The sequence below is a fragment of the Xiphias gladius genome, chromosome 14 (assembly GCF_016859285.1).
Source record: "Xiphias gladius isolate SHS-SW01 ecotype Sanya breed wild chromosome 14, ASM1685928v1, whole genome shotgun sequence".
NCBI lineage: Eukaryota > Metazoa > Chordata > Actinopteri > Istiophoriformes > Xiphiidae > Xiphias > Xiphias gladius.
This window is the reverse complement of record NC_053413.1, coordinates 20,497,554-20,510,558: the sequence shown is the minus strand read 5'-3', so window position 1 is coordinate 20,510,558 and position 13,005 is coordinate 20,497,554.

Below are 13,005 nucleotides of genomic sequence, written 5' to 3'. Positions count from 1 at the left end.
GGTGCAGCATAGCTCTCTGATTGGCTGGTCTTAGTTTGAAGCCGTGTAACTAGAAGTGCAAAAGCTGCTTAATTCAGCAGAGTAGTCTCTAAATAGATCTGGGATGGCATCATCTCTGCTATTGAAAAGAATGATGACCATTCTGTGTGCAGGCTAGCATGAGTGTGGTTGAACAGAGGATCTACTGTTTTCTGGTTTTGGTGTCATTTAGTCAGATCCAGTGTCTTTTAGAGCCTCTGCAAACAGTCTGCTGCTGGAGATCTGTTGGAAATTTGGCAGATGGGTACATTGTTTAACAATCAGTATTAATGTTATTAATGCTACACACATATGCCAGACCTTTGTAGGAAAACCTGGTAGTTTTTTTTATGTATTTATTTTGCCTCAGGATACACCTTTCTTTCAGTCTGTGATGGAGTTGGTGGTTAGAGGGAGGGGAGGGAGATGTGGGGCATGGAAAGCCAGAAGAAAGTGTGGATCCTGCAGATCATCTCACTCGCTTCAGCATGCAACCCCTGCCCCTTTCTCCGCCACACACACACACACACACACTGTATTATGTTGAATATGTATTTTGTTAAATATAATACCTTGATTTCTTTATTTAAAATGTTTTACACAAAACTGAAACTCTCACATTTCTCAGTTTATTTAAGAATAATTTAAGAAGTATTTCTGTTTATTTGTGTGTCAGTTATGGTCAGATGACAAAGCCAAATCCACAATAAAGCATTAACTGGATATTTTGGATGGCATTATTCAGCATACTCACACATTTCATCAACTTAGATGTTAGAATTTTTAAAGCAAGTAACAACAGAAAGTTAAATGAAAAATGGAAAAAAAAATTCAGAGGAAGCCTTTTGCAATTGGCACACCTGAATTTAAAATGTACAGTAAATCCTAATATTTGACTATATTTAACACCACTTAAGTCTTGATTTTCAGATAACATCATTTCAGATATTAAGAAAAGGGGGCTTTGCACGCTTTGCCTTATTATTAAATTCTTGCACTTGACCTAAGTTTGCAGAACCTTCCTTTCTCCATTAATTGATGTTTTTGGCATCTGGACACCTTAGGACTGTGTCATGAGAAGAGTCATCTTCTCAATACATAACATGATTTCAAAAAAAATTTCAAGACTATCCAGGGTTTTCGGACACTCTGTTGCTCCCATAAATTTTAGAATCCGAATCCGAATCAGAAAAACTTTATTGTTCCCTGCCCGGAAATTGCTTTGTTGCAAAATGCAAAGTAGATTAAAAGTCATTTCACAGCAAATTAACCATAATGTGCAAAGGTAAATGTATTGAAAAGTGTACTGTTATGGGTAAGCAGTAAAGTAACAGTAGTTGAACGGCAGAGTACTGATGGAGGTGTGCAGAAAGAGGAGGAACTGTAGAGGGAGGAGGACTGGAACTTTTGCTGAGTGAAATAAAACAAAAACACACACACACACACAGACACTCACAAACATATACACACACACACACACACACATATATATAGATATATGTGTGTGTGTGTGCGTGTGTGTGTGTGTGTGTATATATATATATATACTGTATTTTATTGTGCCGTATATTTTGTTTCTGGTGCATGTCTGTCAACATCGGGACAGTCCACAGACTCAAATAATACTGTGGAACCACATCTGTCTATTGAGTCATTTATTTATTTATATATTAAGTGAGGTTTGGACTTTTAACTAAAATCCACGTCATGCTCCTCATTCAATTGGGTTACTAATCTTACTTTGTTTATACAACATTTCCATCCTGGAGGAGGAAGCTTCTCGTAAATTCCTCATAGTTGACAAAATCATGCGCAGTGATTATTTTCTCAGCCCTCTTAGGAATCCCTTGATTCCTTGTAAGGAAATAAATGACACAAATAAAGAATCATCAGATGTTCTTTATGAGAGATACTATGCATGTCTTTCCGGTTTTGATGGTTTTTTTTAAGTGGCTCCTGCTGTTTACCAAAGCTGCTCAGAAGGAAGAATATAATATGACTTTGCTATATATTTACCTCTCTCCACTGATATTAAAACAATACTCCCCATCCACTCCCCTCTCCCCATCTAAGCATTCCACAAATTCTCATTTTAAGTATTTTCATCAAAATATTTTATGAACTTCCCCCTCTGAACTTAATCCACTCTGACACGATTATCTTTAAAGCGTTGCCAAAACTTCCCAAGTCGTGTACACTGCATGACTCATTTGCGGATCGGCCTTTTGTAAATATGCTTCAGCTCACAGGTGATAACAAGTCTTAAAAAACGTGGCATCTGAAGTGGTTGTTTGAATTTTGCTCTCCCTTTTAACTCTCGGTGAGTTATAACAGAAGAGCCAACCGTGTGATGAAGAGGAATGGGTGTAGTGTTAGCAGGTGTAATTTGTTCTTTGTGCCTAAGGAACTCTTAAAAGAAGCTGTTTGAGTAATGACATAAGAGATTAGTTCCTGGGCTTTTACACATTTAACAATGCATATTAGGTGCTTCTCATTCTTACATCATGACATGTATAGGCTTGAAAGTTGTCCAAGTCTACTGAAATTCAGGAGCCGCTGCAACTGAGAGGTATCACTTTACAACAGCTTCCACCTGGTCTGAACCAATGCATTTCCATGCCGTGTCATTTGCATTTAATGGACAGAAAAACACATTTCATTTCATATTCATTTGATCCAAAACGATACAAATTAATTCTGCACAGAGACATAGCAGAACATTTAATTTGAGCAGATAAATTTTCTTTTGAGGTGTGATTTTTTTTTCTTGAAATTGCCTTTTAAATTATCAGATTATATTATGCAAGTACTATTACTACTATTACTATGTTAGAAAATGCTCTACAAGCATAATTTCACTCCTCATAATGCTACAATCTTGAATAACAGGTACATGTTACATAAAATAAAATCTTTTTTTATAAAGATTGGATAGAGAAATTAGTTTGGGCTTTAGTACATTTAATGGATATTTAAGTCACACTGATTTAAAAATAAAATTCAATTTTGTTTGCTCATATATACAATATTCTTTAGTTATCAAAGCTATTCCTGTGGCTTTGACGAATCTGATTAAAGGAATATTACAATATTCTTCTGTAATACCTACATCTGCAACAATAGTAGGACAAATATAGTTTATATGATATGTACATTATATCATGTTATATTGTTCCTGTGTCATTTTGCTTTGAGCTTTACCCATACAAACCATGGATGTATGCAGGTAAAGTAGTTAAAGAAAGTAGTCCAGTCGCAAACATAACTTGCATATTCCTAGAATCTGGATTTTTGAGGAAGAATAGAAGGTGTGCTTTTCAGACTGAGTCAGCATGGCAGGATTTACCTCTTATGGGGCACCAAAATTATGTCTTTGGGCCGCTATTGACCCCCACTATACATGTCAGTTTCAATATTTCCTCCGGCACCCAGAAACCAACCAGTATGCTATGGCTGACAGGATGAGTTGATTGACAGAAATTTAATGGCAACAATTTAGATATATGAGTAAGTTTAAGTCATTAAGACACAGTTTCCCTGTTTTCTATGATAGTGAACTTGAGTTTTTGACCGTTGGTCAGACAAAACAAAGCAATTTGAATATGTTAAATTGGCTTTAGGGAATAATGATAGACAAATTTCATTATTTTCTGATATTATGTACACTAAACAATCAACTGAATATTAAAACAATTTTCATACCTATAGATAATGAAAGAAATTGTTGTTTGCAACCTTCTCCTTTCATTGAATAATACTACCTTGCCTGAGGTTTTCTGGTGTGTCAATTACTTGAAAAACAAAGCAATTTGATAAAACACAACTTTACAAAAAATGAGCTTAATATAGACTAAAACGCTGAAATCTTAAAAAGTAATTTAGAAACAGATCCCCTCCTCAAGACCAAGGCCACAAGATGGAGGTTGGGAGACCCGTCACAGTTGATTTTCTACTTCAGAGCTGCAAATATCTCACAAACATGAAATTATTCAAATTATGTTGATTGGAAAAGGGGAAGGTAAAGCTTTATTTTCGGGGGCTCAGAGGTGGTTTCCCGCTCTGCCACGTTGGTAATCCAGCCTTGTGGGTAAGTAGTTTCTTGAATTTTCATCTGTGAAAAAAACACATCAGACACAAACTATTTTTCGAAGATGTGTTCATATGTCATAAATCATGTCTGGAGGGGATCATTAAGGAGACTTGAAGATTGTGTAAAGGTTTCTGTTATTTTTGCCTCATTTAATTCACTTAGCTGCTCTATCGGATTTTTTTGATTCACTTGTGATTCACAACAGTTGTATGTAAGTTTGTCTTCGTGAAGCTGATTTCTGATTCTCTTTTCATCCCTCGGTCGGGAAGATGTTCTGGAGGCAAAATTTGTTGTTTTTATTCATTTATGTATTTTCTAATTTTTTCTTAAAAATAAAAGAAAATAATCAGATTTCAGGACACAATTTTGAAATATTGTTATTACATAATTTTGGCTACCTCCAAAACAAATTGCTGTATTACTACCAAATAAGATGATTCTGATTCTGACTTCACTGTGTATCATAGCCCTCTCCATAACATGACGACAGCATTAAGAAAAATGAGCAAATGGAAGATTCATTCATGTTTTTAAGGCTTCATATAGTTCCAATAAGATCATTAGTAGGAATGCACTGCTGTCCAGATACTGTAACTGTCTGGGTTCAAATCTGAATCAAAATCTGTTTTAAAATCTCAGCAAGGTTCTCCTGATGCAGTTCATGAATAACTTTGGGCTAATCTGGGGTGTGGGCTAGTAAATGGAAACTAAAATCTGTGTTGACGAGCTTGATTTCACAGACATTGGACAGGAGAAGATGGTGTAGGTGATAATTTCCATTTGAAATGGACACATTCAAAGAAATGTGCATTTATATTTAAATATTTTCTATACATCAATGTTAGCCAATTTTTATATCCAGTGTCCAAACAACACAGACCCACATTTCAGGGCACATTTTTCTGTTTTCATCAGAAAAATGTGCCCTGAAACAGAATTTTATTTTTTTTCTTTCTCTGATTTTTCACAGTGGGATATATTTAAAAAAAAAACATAAAAACCTTTCAGGTTAAAATATAAGGCATTACTCATATAAACATTATCGATCCCAAATAAGATAATTAGTTTTCATAATTAGTTTTTCAATTTTCCATGCCACTGGAACATACATTCAGCCGTACAAACACCAAGAGAAACCAGCATAAAACAGCGAAGTATAGGCCTACATCCACACACAGTACATACGCTTGCAAACAAAAACAGAATAAACATAGACAAATGGATAAGTGCATCCCTGTAATCAGTGGGATATTGAATACTATGCAACTGGCTGTTGAGGATATTCCACTTTACTAAAATGGGGGGCTGTATTTAAGTGAAATACAGTGTTTAAATGTACTTGTTTTGACTAAATCAGTGATAGAGAGGAAACTACATTTTGTTGATAGTGATGCTCGGGTGGATGAACATTTCATTTTGACACATTCATTAAATTTTTTTGAGTGAGCTATGGCCTTTTGCAGGTCTGATGAACTGTTTCATGTGATGATTACACTCAGCGTTTTGAGAATTTTAATGGGGAGAGATAATGTATTGATGGATGAAAAGTCATCCGGTTTCGTGAAAATGATGTAATTGTAATTGTTAAAGCTTCTGAATACAAAGAAAAAGTAGTTTTACAGTGATCTTTAAAAGCAGATGCACGTCAAATGGCTAAAATTCATTCAGATGTGCAAATAAGTAAACAGATGAAAGCCCTCCTGTCTTTTTGTGTGTATCCATAGTTTGGATGGGACTGTATTTTTACCTCTCGTGTATATTTGTGTCTTTCAGTCACTTTGGACAAGTGCAGCCTAAAGATGCTGCCCGACAACATGGACATACTCCTGGCAAAATGTTGCATGCCCTCCGCCGAGCCCTGCTGGACTCAAAGAGGGAACACAAGGAGCTGGCTGCAGAAAGCACTGCTCTGAAGGAGCCAACGGCCCGGAGGGACGTCAGCTGGGAGCAAGAAAAAAAAGAAGATGTTCGATGAGAATGACTCTCTGGTGTCAACACTCTCTATGGCCAGACATGACTTGGACAGCCTGGTGAAGGCTTTAGAGTCCGCAAGAGCCAGACGGTGACAGTTTGAGACCAAGGGCAAGGAGATGGACAAAAAGATGGCAAAATGGAGGAGGATGTCCACTTCTTGATGGCACGTCTGCATTTACAGCGGGTTGAGATCGAGAGGGTCAAAAAACAGTGCGGCCTGGTCAAGGAGATGGAGCTTTCCTTCTACATAACTATCGGGGAGTTCAATGCAGAGTGGGAGAGCCGATGGACTGTCAGGCAGGAGGAGGTATATACTGAGTTTAAAGCTCTGGAGGAGAACTGCGAGGAGAGGGTGAAGCACATCGTCCAGGAAAAGGATGGGGCGATCCCCAGTTCCAAGAATGAAATGATGATCATTGATCAGATGATCATTTTGATTTGAATCATAACTTGTTGGATTGTAAGTTTTGTTCAGATTTAGCTTTTGAAAGAAAAAACACTGAAACACATGCTGTCTCTGTCTTTTCAGGAACTCAACTTAAAATCTGATAAAGACAAGGCAAAGATTTAAAAAAAAGGAGGAAAAGAAAGCCAAGAAGGAGACGGAAAAAAGGTTAAAGAAGGAAATGAAAGAGAAGAGGGAGTGAGAGAAGAAGGAGAAAGTGGAAAGAGAGGAAAAAGAGAAGAAAGAGAGAGGAAAGAAGCAAAGAAGAGAGAAAAGAGGGAAAAGGAGAGAGAAAAGAAGGAGAAGAGAGGGGTAACCCCCTTTTCCCTTTAACCCCCACCCCAACCCCCTCCCAAAATACAATACAACTGATTGTATACACTGCACTGCTGTCGCATGATAACTGCATGAATGAGTAGGTGTACAGGTGTCCCTAATAAAGTGCTCGGAGAGTATAACGTGATCAATGGGGCTGTACTGCATAATGAGTACTTTTACTTTTGTTACTTTAAGTACAGTACATTTTTCTGTTAAAGGGGCAATCTTGAAGATTTTCATTTTTAAATAAATGTGGGTTAAGTCAATCTCTACCGCCGAATGAGGTAACACAATGGTGATTGATCCTATGGCCCACCGATGAAAGTATTGCAAGATTTATCTATTTGCAGTGTTACGAACGGAGGCGTCTGTGGTGACATTCCTGTAAAAAATATTGTATTAAGTTACTTCTCATGCAAACAGACCGTTTCCAACTGCAACAGTCTCACGTTAAAAGCATTTAACTGGCGAAACCAGAATAAGGCTGGGGCTTGTCAGGCATTTTTTTGAAAGTGTGTGCACGCGCATTGAGATTAATCCTGGTTAACGGGTGACTGGCTATAGCCACAAGTTTGTTCGACAAGCTGTCCTGGACTTAGCCTCCACTGTTCCGAGATCAGTTATGATATTGGTTGTTACATCGGTAGCGGATCGTGCGCTGTGGGGAACTCCGTTCAGTGAGATATTTTTCATCACTCCTTGTCCCCACCAGGGACGAGGGTGACACAGAAACACCTGAACATGCAATCACTAGTGGCCCTTGAATCTGAACTCTGAAAGTTTGACTTTGGCGAGTTGATCAATGACCTCTGGTCAGAGTAGGCCTATAGAAAGCCGCTGACTTAGGTAGGATATTTTTCACTGCCTTTTAGACCTGTGTTTAGTTGTGTGGTGGTAGCTGTGGCTGCGCACTTCATCTGACTGTCATTTCTGTGTTCTGTCATGGTTAGCTGTAAGTTGTTTTATTAACATTATTTAGGTGAGTGTTTTGTTTTAAAGATGAAGAATAATTTATGCCACTGAACAGACCTTAAGATGTCGTTAACGTAACATATTAAAAATAACAAACATAATTTCATAGTAATACATGCTGTTTCTTGGCCCTGTGCCGTTGTGAGAACAATCTTTGTGAGTTTGTGTCCAGGGCCTGTGGTCATGATAATCCGTCCAGTCATGGGCCACACCACTAGTATGTCCAAAAAACATCTGTTTTTCACAAAATTATGTTTATTTTTCTGTGTTTTTTGAAAAAATCTTGTGAAAAGCGGTTTAAGAAGGAAAAGCCTTATATAGAAAGATTATATATCATAAAGATTTACCATAAAGCGCTGCTCATCCTTCAATATTTCTGACAACTCATGGTGAATATACTGTTACCATGATCATTATTTATCCCAATATGACCCTGATGCCTAAAGCATTCAACAAAAGGAAAGGCATGATTGAGAAAAACAGTTATGTTACTATGCAACACGCTTTTGCTGAACAGGTAAGGCCAACTCTACTTCCAGTTGACCTGTGTTTGTTTATTTTGGTGCTGAGTTCCTTGCATACAGCGTTCTGAGAGAGAGAATGGCCCTAAGCCTCAAAAATCAACAAAGACCAAAAGAGAGGAGGAGTGGAGTCTCTCCTTTTTTTCTCACTTTTTTTCCCACAGGCAACAGAGAAAAATCTCTGTTTCACCCCAGTATAACAGAGGAAAGACACTGGGTAAAAAAACTTTAACCTACACCTTATAACACAATTTGCTCAGGTTTCAATACAAAATATAGTCTTAACTTGCTGCTCCTCAGGACAGAGTTTTATCTAGAAGCCTTTAAGATAATAAAAAGAATGCAAATGTGACGCTGAAGTGGAAATGTATACAGTTAAGATCCCAGGGACAGAACAAATACTGGAGGCAGTGTGGTAAAAAAAAATCTTGGCTTGACCTTTAATTTCTGCAACTATTTTCATAAACAGTTTAATAGTTGAATGACTTTTCAAGCAGAAATCCCAAAACTTTACTGGTATTTTCTACCTCTTTCTGTTTTATATGAGTGTAAATTGAATATCTTGAGGTTTTGTACAGTTGGTCAGAAATAACAAGACATCTCGAATTAATTTTCGATTCTGGGAAATTATAGTGGGCATTCTTTAAAAAAAAATCTGACATTTAATAGACAAAACGGTTATTTGAACACATGATCTCCAGATTTAATGATAATCAAAAAAAGAAATTATTAATTGCAGCTCTACTGGCAAGAGATCACTTAACAGATAATCAAAAGATTTGTAATAAAGATGAATTATGCTTTGGCAAAATTCCACGTGAACTTATGGCACAGGATAAATAAATTATCTCATTATGATACTCTTGGCAAAGAGCAAAAAATTCCATCAAACATAAACAGACTGCAGGCAAACCAAGAGTGGCTAGACTGCAATTCATGATCTTAGAATTATAAGGTTTTCTCTGACATTTTTTATGTCAAATTAGTTTTTTTACATGAACCTATTCTTTGACAAGTAATTAACATTTTTTGTGGGTTTATTTTTATTTTAATCTATTAACAGCCCGATAATTTGAAAAGAGAAAAAGGTTCCATTTTCAAACTCATTCTCCCACTTGGTTCTATAAGGTTCTCTCTGGAAAGCAGATGGAACAGACATTGTAAAGGACATTAAATATGTTGAATATCGTTTTTTTTTTTGTTTTTTCTTGCTTGAATTTTCCGATAGCCAGTCACTGTAGCGTCCAGGCACGGGATGGGGAATAAATCTGGTTATTACCTGTGAGGGACCTGCAAGCAGCGCTCTTTCTATGCGCGGGCCGTGAGGCACGTGGCTCTCGGCAAAAATAGACAGTGAAAAGATCTGTCAATAGTCATATTTACATTATTCTAGCAACAGAGCAATAAACTGACACCTTTAACCATAGTTTCAATGTCTAGGCTATATCTGAACATGTCACAGACATGAAAAAATATAAATATTTACTATGAAACATTTTACCAATTGCATGTTATTTAAGGAGAAAGTGAGGGCTAGATGTGTACTATATAGTCATAGCAGAAATCCAAAGTGGGCTATATTTATATTATGTCAAAAAGTTAACAGAGCATTGGGTGAATGCGGAGACTGGGCAGTAGTTTTCTAGTCTCTCTCTCTCTGTCAAATTTTGATTCAGAGGTGCTTTGTAACAGTGTTGCCAAAGCATCAAAACACAATAAGATTGATATAAATATATCAATTACATATTTACATGATATCATATGTGTGCTCTCTCTCTCTTGCTCTAAACGAGGGTGATCGCTCATCAACAATGGATGATTATTAGTGTTGATGGCCATGGTCAAAGGCAAACTCAGTGCAGAGACATAGGGCGGGCAGCGGCGGCGCCGCAGCAGCAGCAACGCTGGCGGTGTGGACACGCACGGGCGTGCAAGCCGCAGCAGTTCAGCAAGGTAGCCGAAGGTAGCACAGGTGAGGAAGGCGGTGTGGCCCAAGTGTTAGCGAATTTAGCAGACGAATAACGACAGGCCCAAACCAAGTAACATTATCATGCGCACTTCCCGATGGTTGTGAATTTGAGCTCTAAAGGTGTAATATGTAACTTTTCCTCATTAAAATGTCTAAAAATGAAAATTTGAGTTGTGCACTTACATTTTCCAGCAAATTTTGAAACCTAGAAATTTTTGTAATTTTAATCAAAGTAACGGTCCGCTCCATTTTGGTCGCCTATCAATGGTGACTTTTTTTCCAGTTCTTTGGTCATTTTTAACTATAAATCTTGATCGGATGAAGGGATTTTAGCCATTGGAAGTCTGGATCGTAAGTTATCATAGAAAAAAGCTGAGCAACCGTTAGTGGCAGCTCGGCTCACAGCCCCTCCGAGACGTCCTTTGTCCGCTGTACATTTTTTGGAGAAACGCTGACTTTTAATGTGAAACTACTTTATTGCATGTTTTTACCTGATTTAATCACCGGGTCAGTTTATTTTGGAGAGTAGAAGACCCCAGCGGATAATTCGGCTCCCAGTAAAAACCTCCTGAAAGCCTGGATCGCAAGTTATCGGAGAAACAAGCTGAGCAAATGTTAGCGGCAGCTCGGCTTGCAGCCCCTCTGGGATTTTTTTTTTTTATGTTAAACTGCTTTTTTTCAGTGTTTTTACTGGTTTTAATCACCTGGTCAATTTGATTTAGAGAGGAGGCGACCTCTGCGTATAATTTGGCTGCCAGTGAAAAACCCCGAAGGACTGAAGGAATCCCAACTGGATCCCACACTACTTCACGACGTCTCCAAACTCCGTCTATTTTAATGGTTTTGATTGAGAGAACCCCTAGCGGCAGAAAATTACACATTGTGCATTTAACATTAGCTAGTGCTTGGCTAATGGATGTTATCTATAACCGTCCCAGACTCCCAGCCTAGCCGCCTAGCATTAGATAATGTGCTAACACTTGATACTAATGGTACAAATCATATTCATAAGTAATGCTATGACTCATGATGATTTAACTTAATACATTAAATGAATTACTAAAGGATGTATCATGAATTCTTCTTGCTGACACTAACAAATGATCAAGTCACTTCGACTTTATGTGATTATTTCACACACATTTGCTCAGCCTCTCTGATAAAAAAAAAATATATATATATATACATATCTTTATATTCTATGAGAATAGACCCAATAGTATTTTTGACACTTGTACAACATAGTGGGTGGAACATGACTTGTTTCTTCTTGAAAGCAGTGGAGTGTAGCATGGTAGAGAAAGATGCACCAAAACCAAAATCATCCAGCGGGTACTAATTTAAAAATCAAAGGAGAATGATCAGACATGTTTAAGCTCAACAGAAGCGCCATAGGCTTTGATTTCTTTTATCGAATATGCGGTTTTCAAGGGTGATGACTGTAAAGTAGCAGCTTAAAGCCCTGTCAATTTTCAAAATAATTACAAGTAGGTTATATTTGCGTGTAATTGAATAGTGATTGAAATAAAAGTTTTTAGAGTAATAATTGACATTACTTGAAAAAGTTTTAGCCCTGCCGCCCATGGTACTTTAGTGAAAGGTTTTTACAAAGAAACAACAGATGTCGGATTAAAATAAGGGTATCTGCTCTTCAGAAAGCCTTTTATTCCTGCAGAGACTATAACAGCGCATCAGATCCCACTTTTTATTCATGTGTTCATGTGCCAGGCACTGACCTGAGAAAAAGTGGTACCGCTGTATCATATGATTTATTAATGCTAACAATAAATCGCTGTGCTCTCTGCTTGACATTGTGTCCCCAGTATCTTGAGTTTGCATTTTCTGCCTTTGTTTCTTTTCAGAGACTCTAAACTGCCCCTAAATGTGAGTGATGGTCCGCCAGTCAGTTTTAACCTTGAGATAAAGTGGTTTCCTCATGCCTTCACCCCAGGGCATCCTGGGAAAAGCACACAGTTGCATAAGAGTCCCAAAAAAACTCATAAAAAAAAAAATCTTAGGATTACATTTGATCTCAGTCTAAATTTTTTCAGCTCCATTTGGAATCAGAAAAAGTCATCAATGCTTTTATTACACAACACCTCGAAATGTTCCGGGTCTGTGCAAGGAGGCTATTAACAGCAACAAAACTTAGATTACACATTACACCAGTTTTAGTTTCTCTCCACTGGCTTCCCTGTAGGATTGATTTCAAAATTTTAATTTTGACATACAGAGTAAGTAAAGGAGTTGTCGTGCCCTCTGACTTTTGGGAGGAGGCTCAGATCAATGGAGCAGTGACATCTGGCTGTTCCAAGATTAAAGCAAACAACTAAAGCTGATTGTGTTTTTGCTATTGTTTCTCATTGAGTCTGATATAGCATCTCAGTGAAACCCATCTCAAAAAGAATTTATTTTCTGGGCTTTTTTTGTGATTTTATACCTTGTATTTTATGGGTTGTACACTTAATTTATTCACTTCCTTTTTTCTCTCTTATATCCCTCTTTCCCCCTTGTAAGTTGTGTGTAAAAATGTCCTCTATAGTTTGCTTGCTTATTTCTGCTGTACTTTCTGGAAAAAAAGGTTATATTTAATTGGGCTTCACATTTAAGGCTGTGGAATTACTCAGTGAGGTGAGGATCTTCGCTGATGATACCCATTTTGTGCTAATGATGAAAACTGCGTACAAAACCATAAACT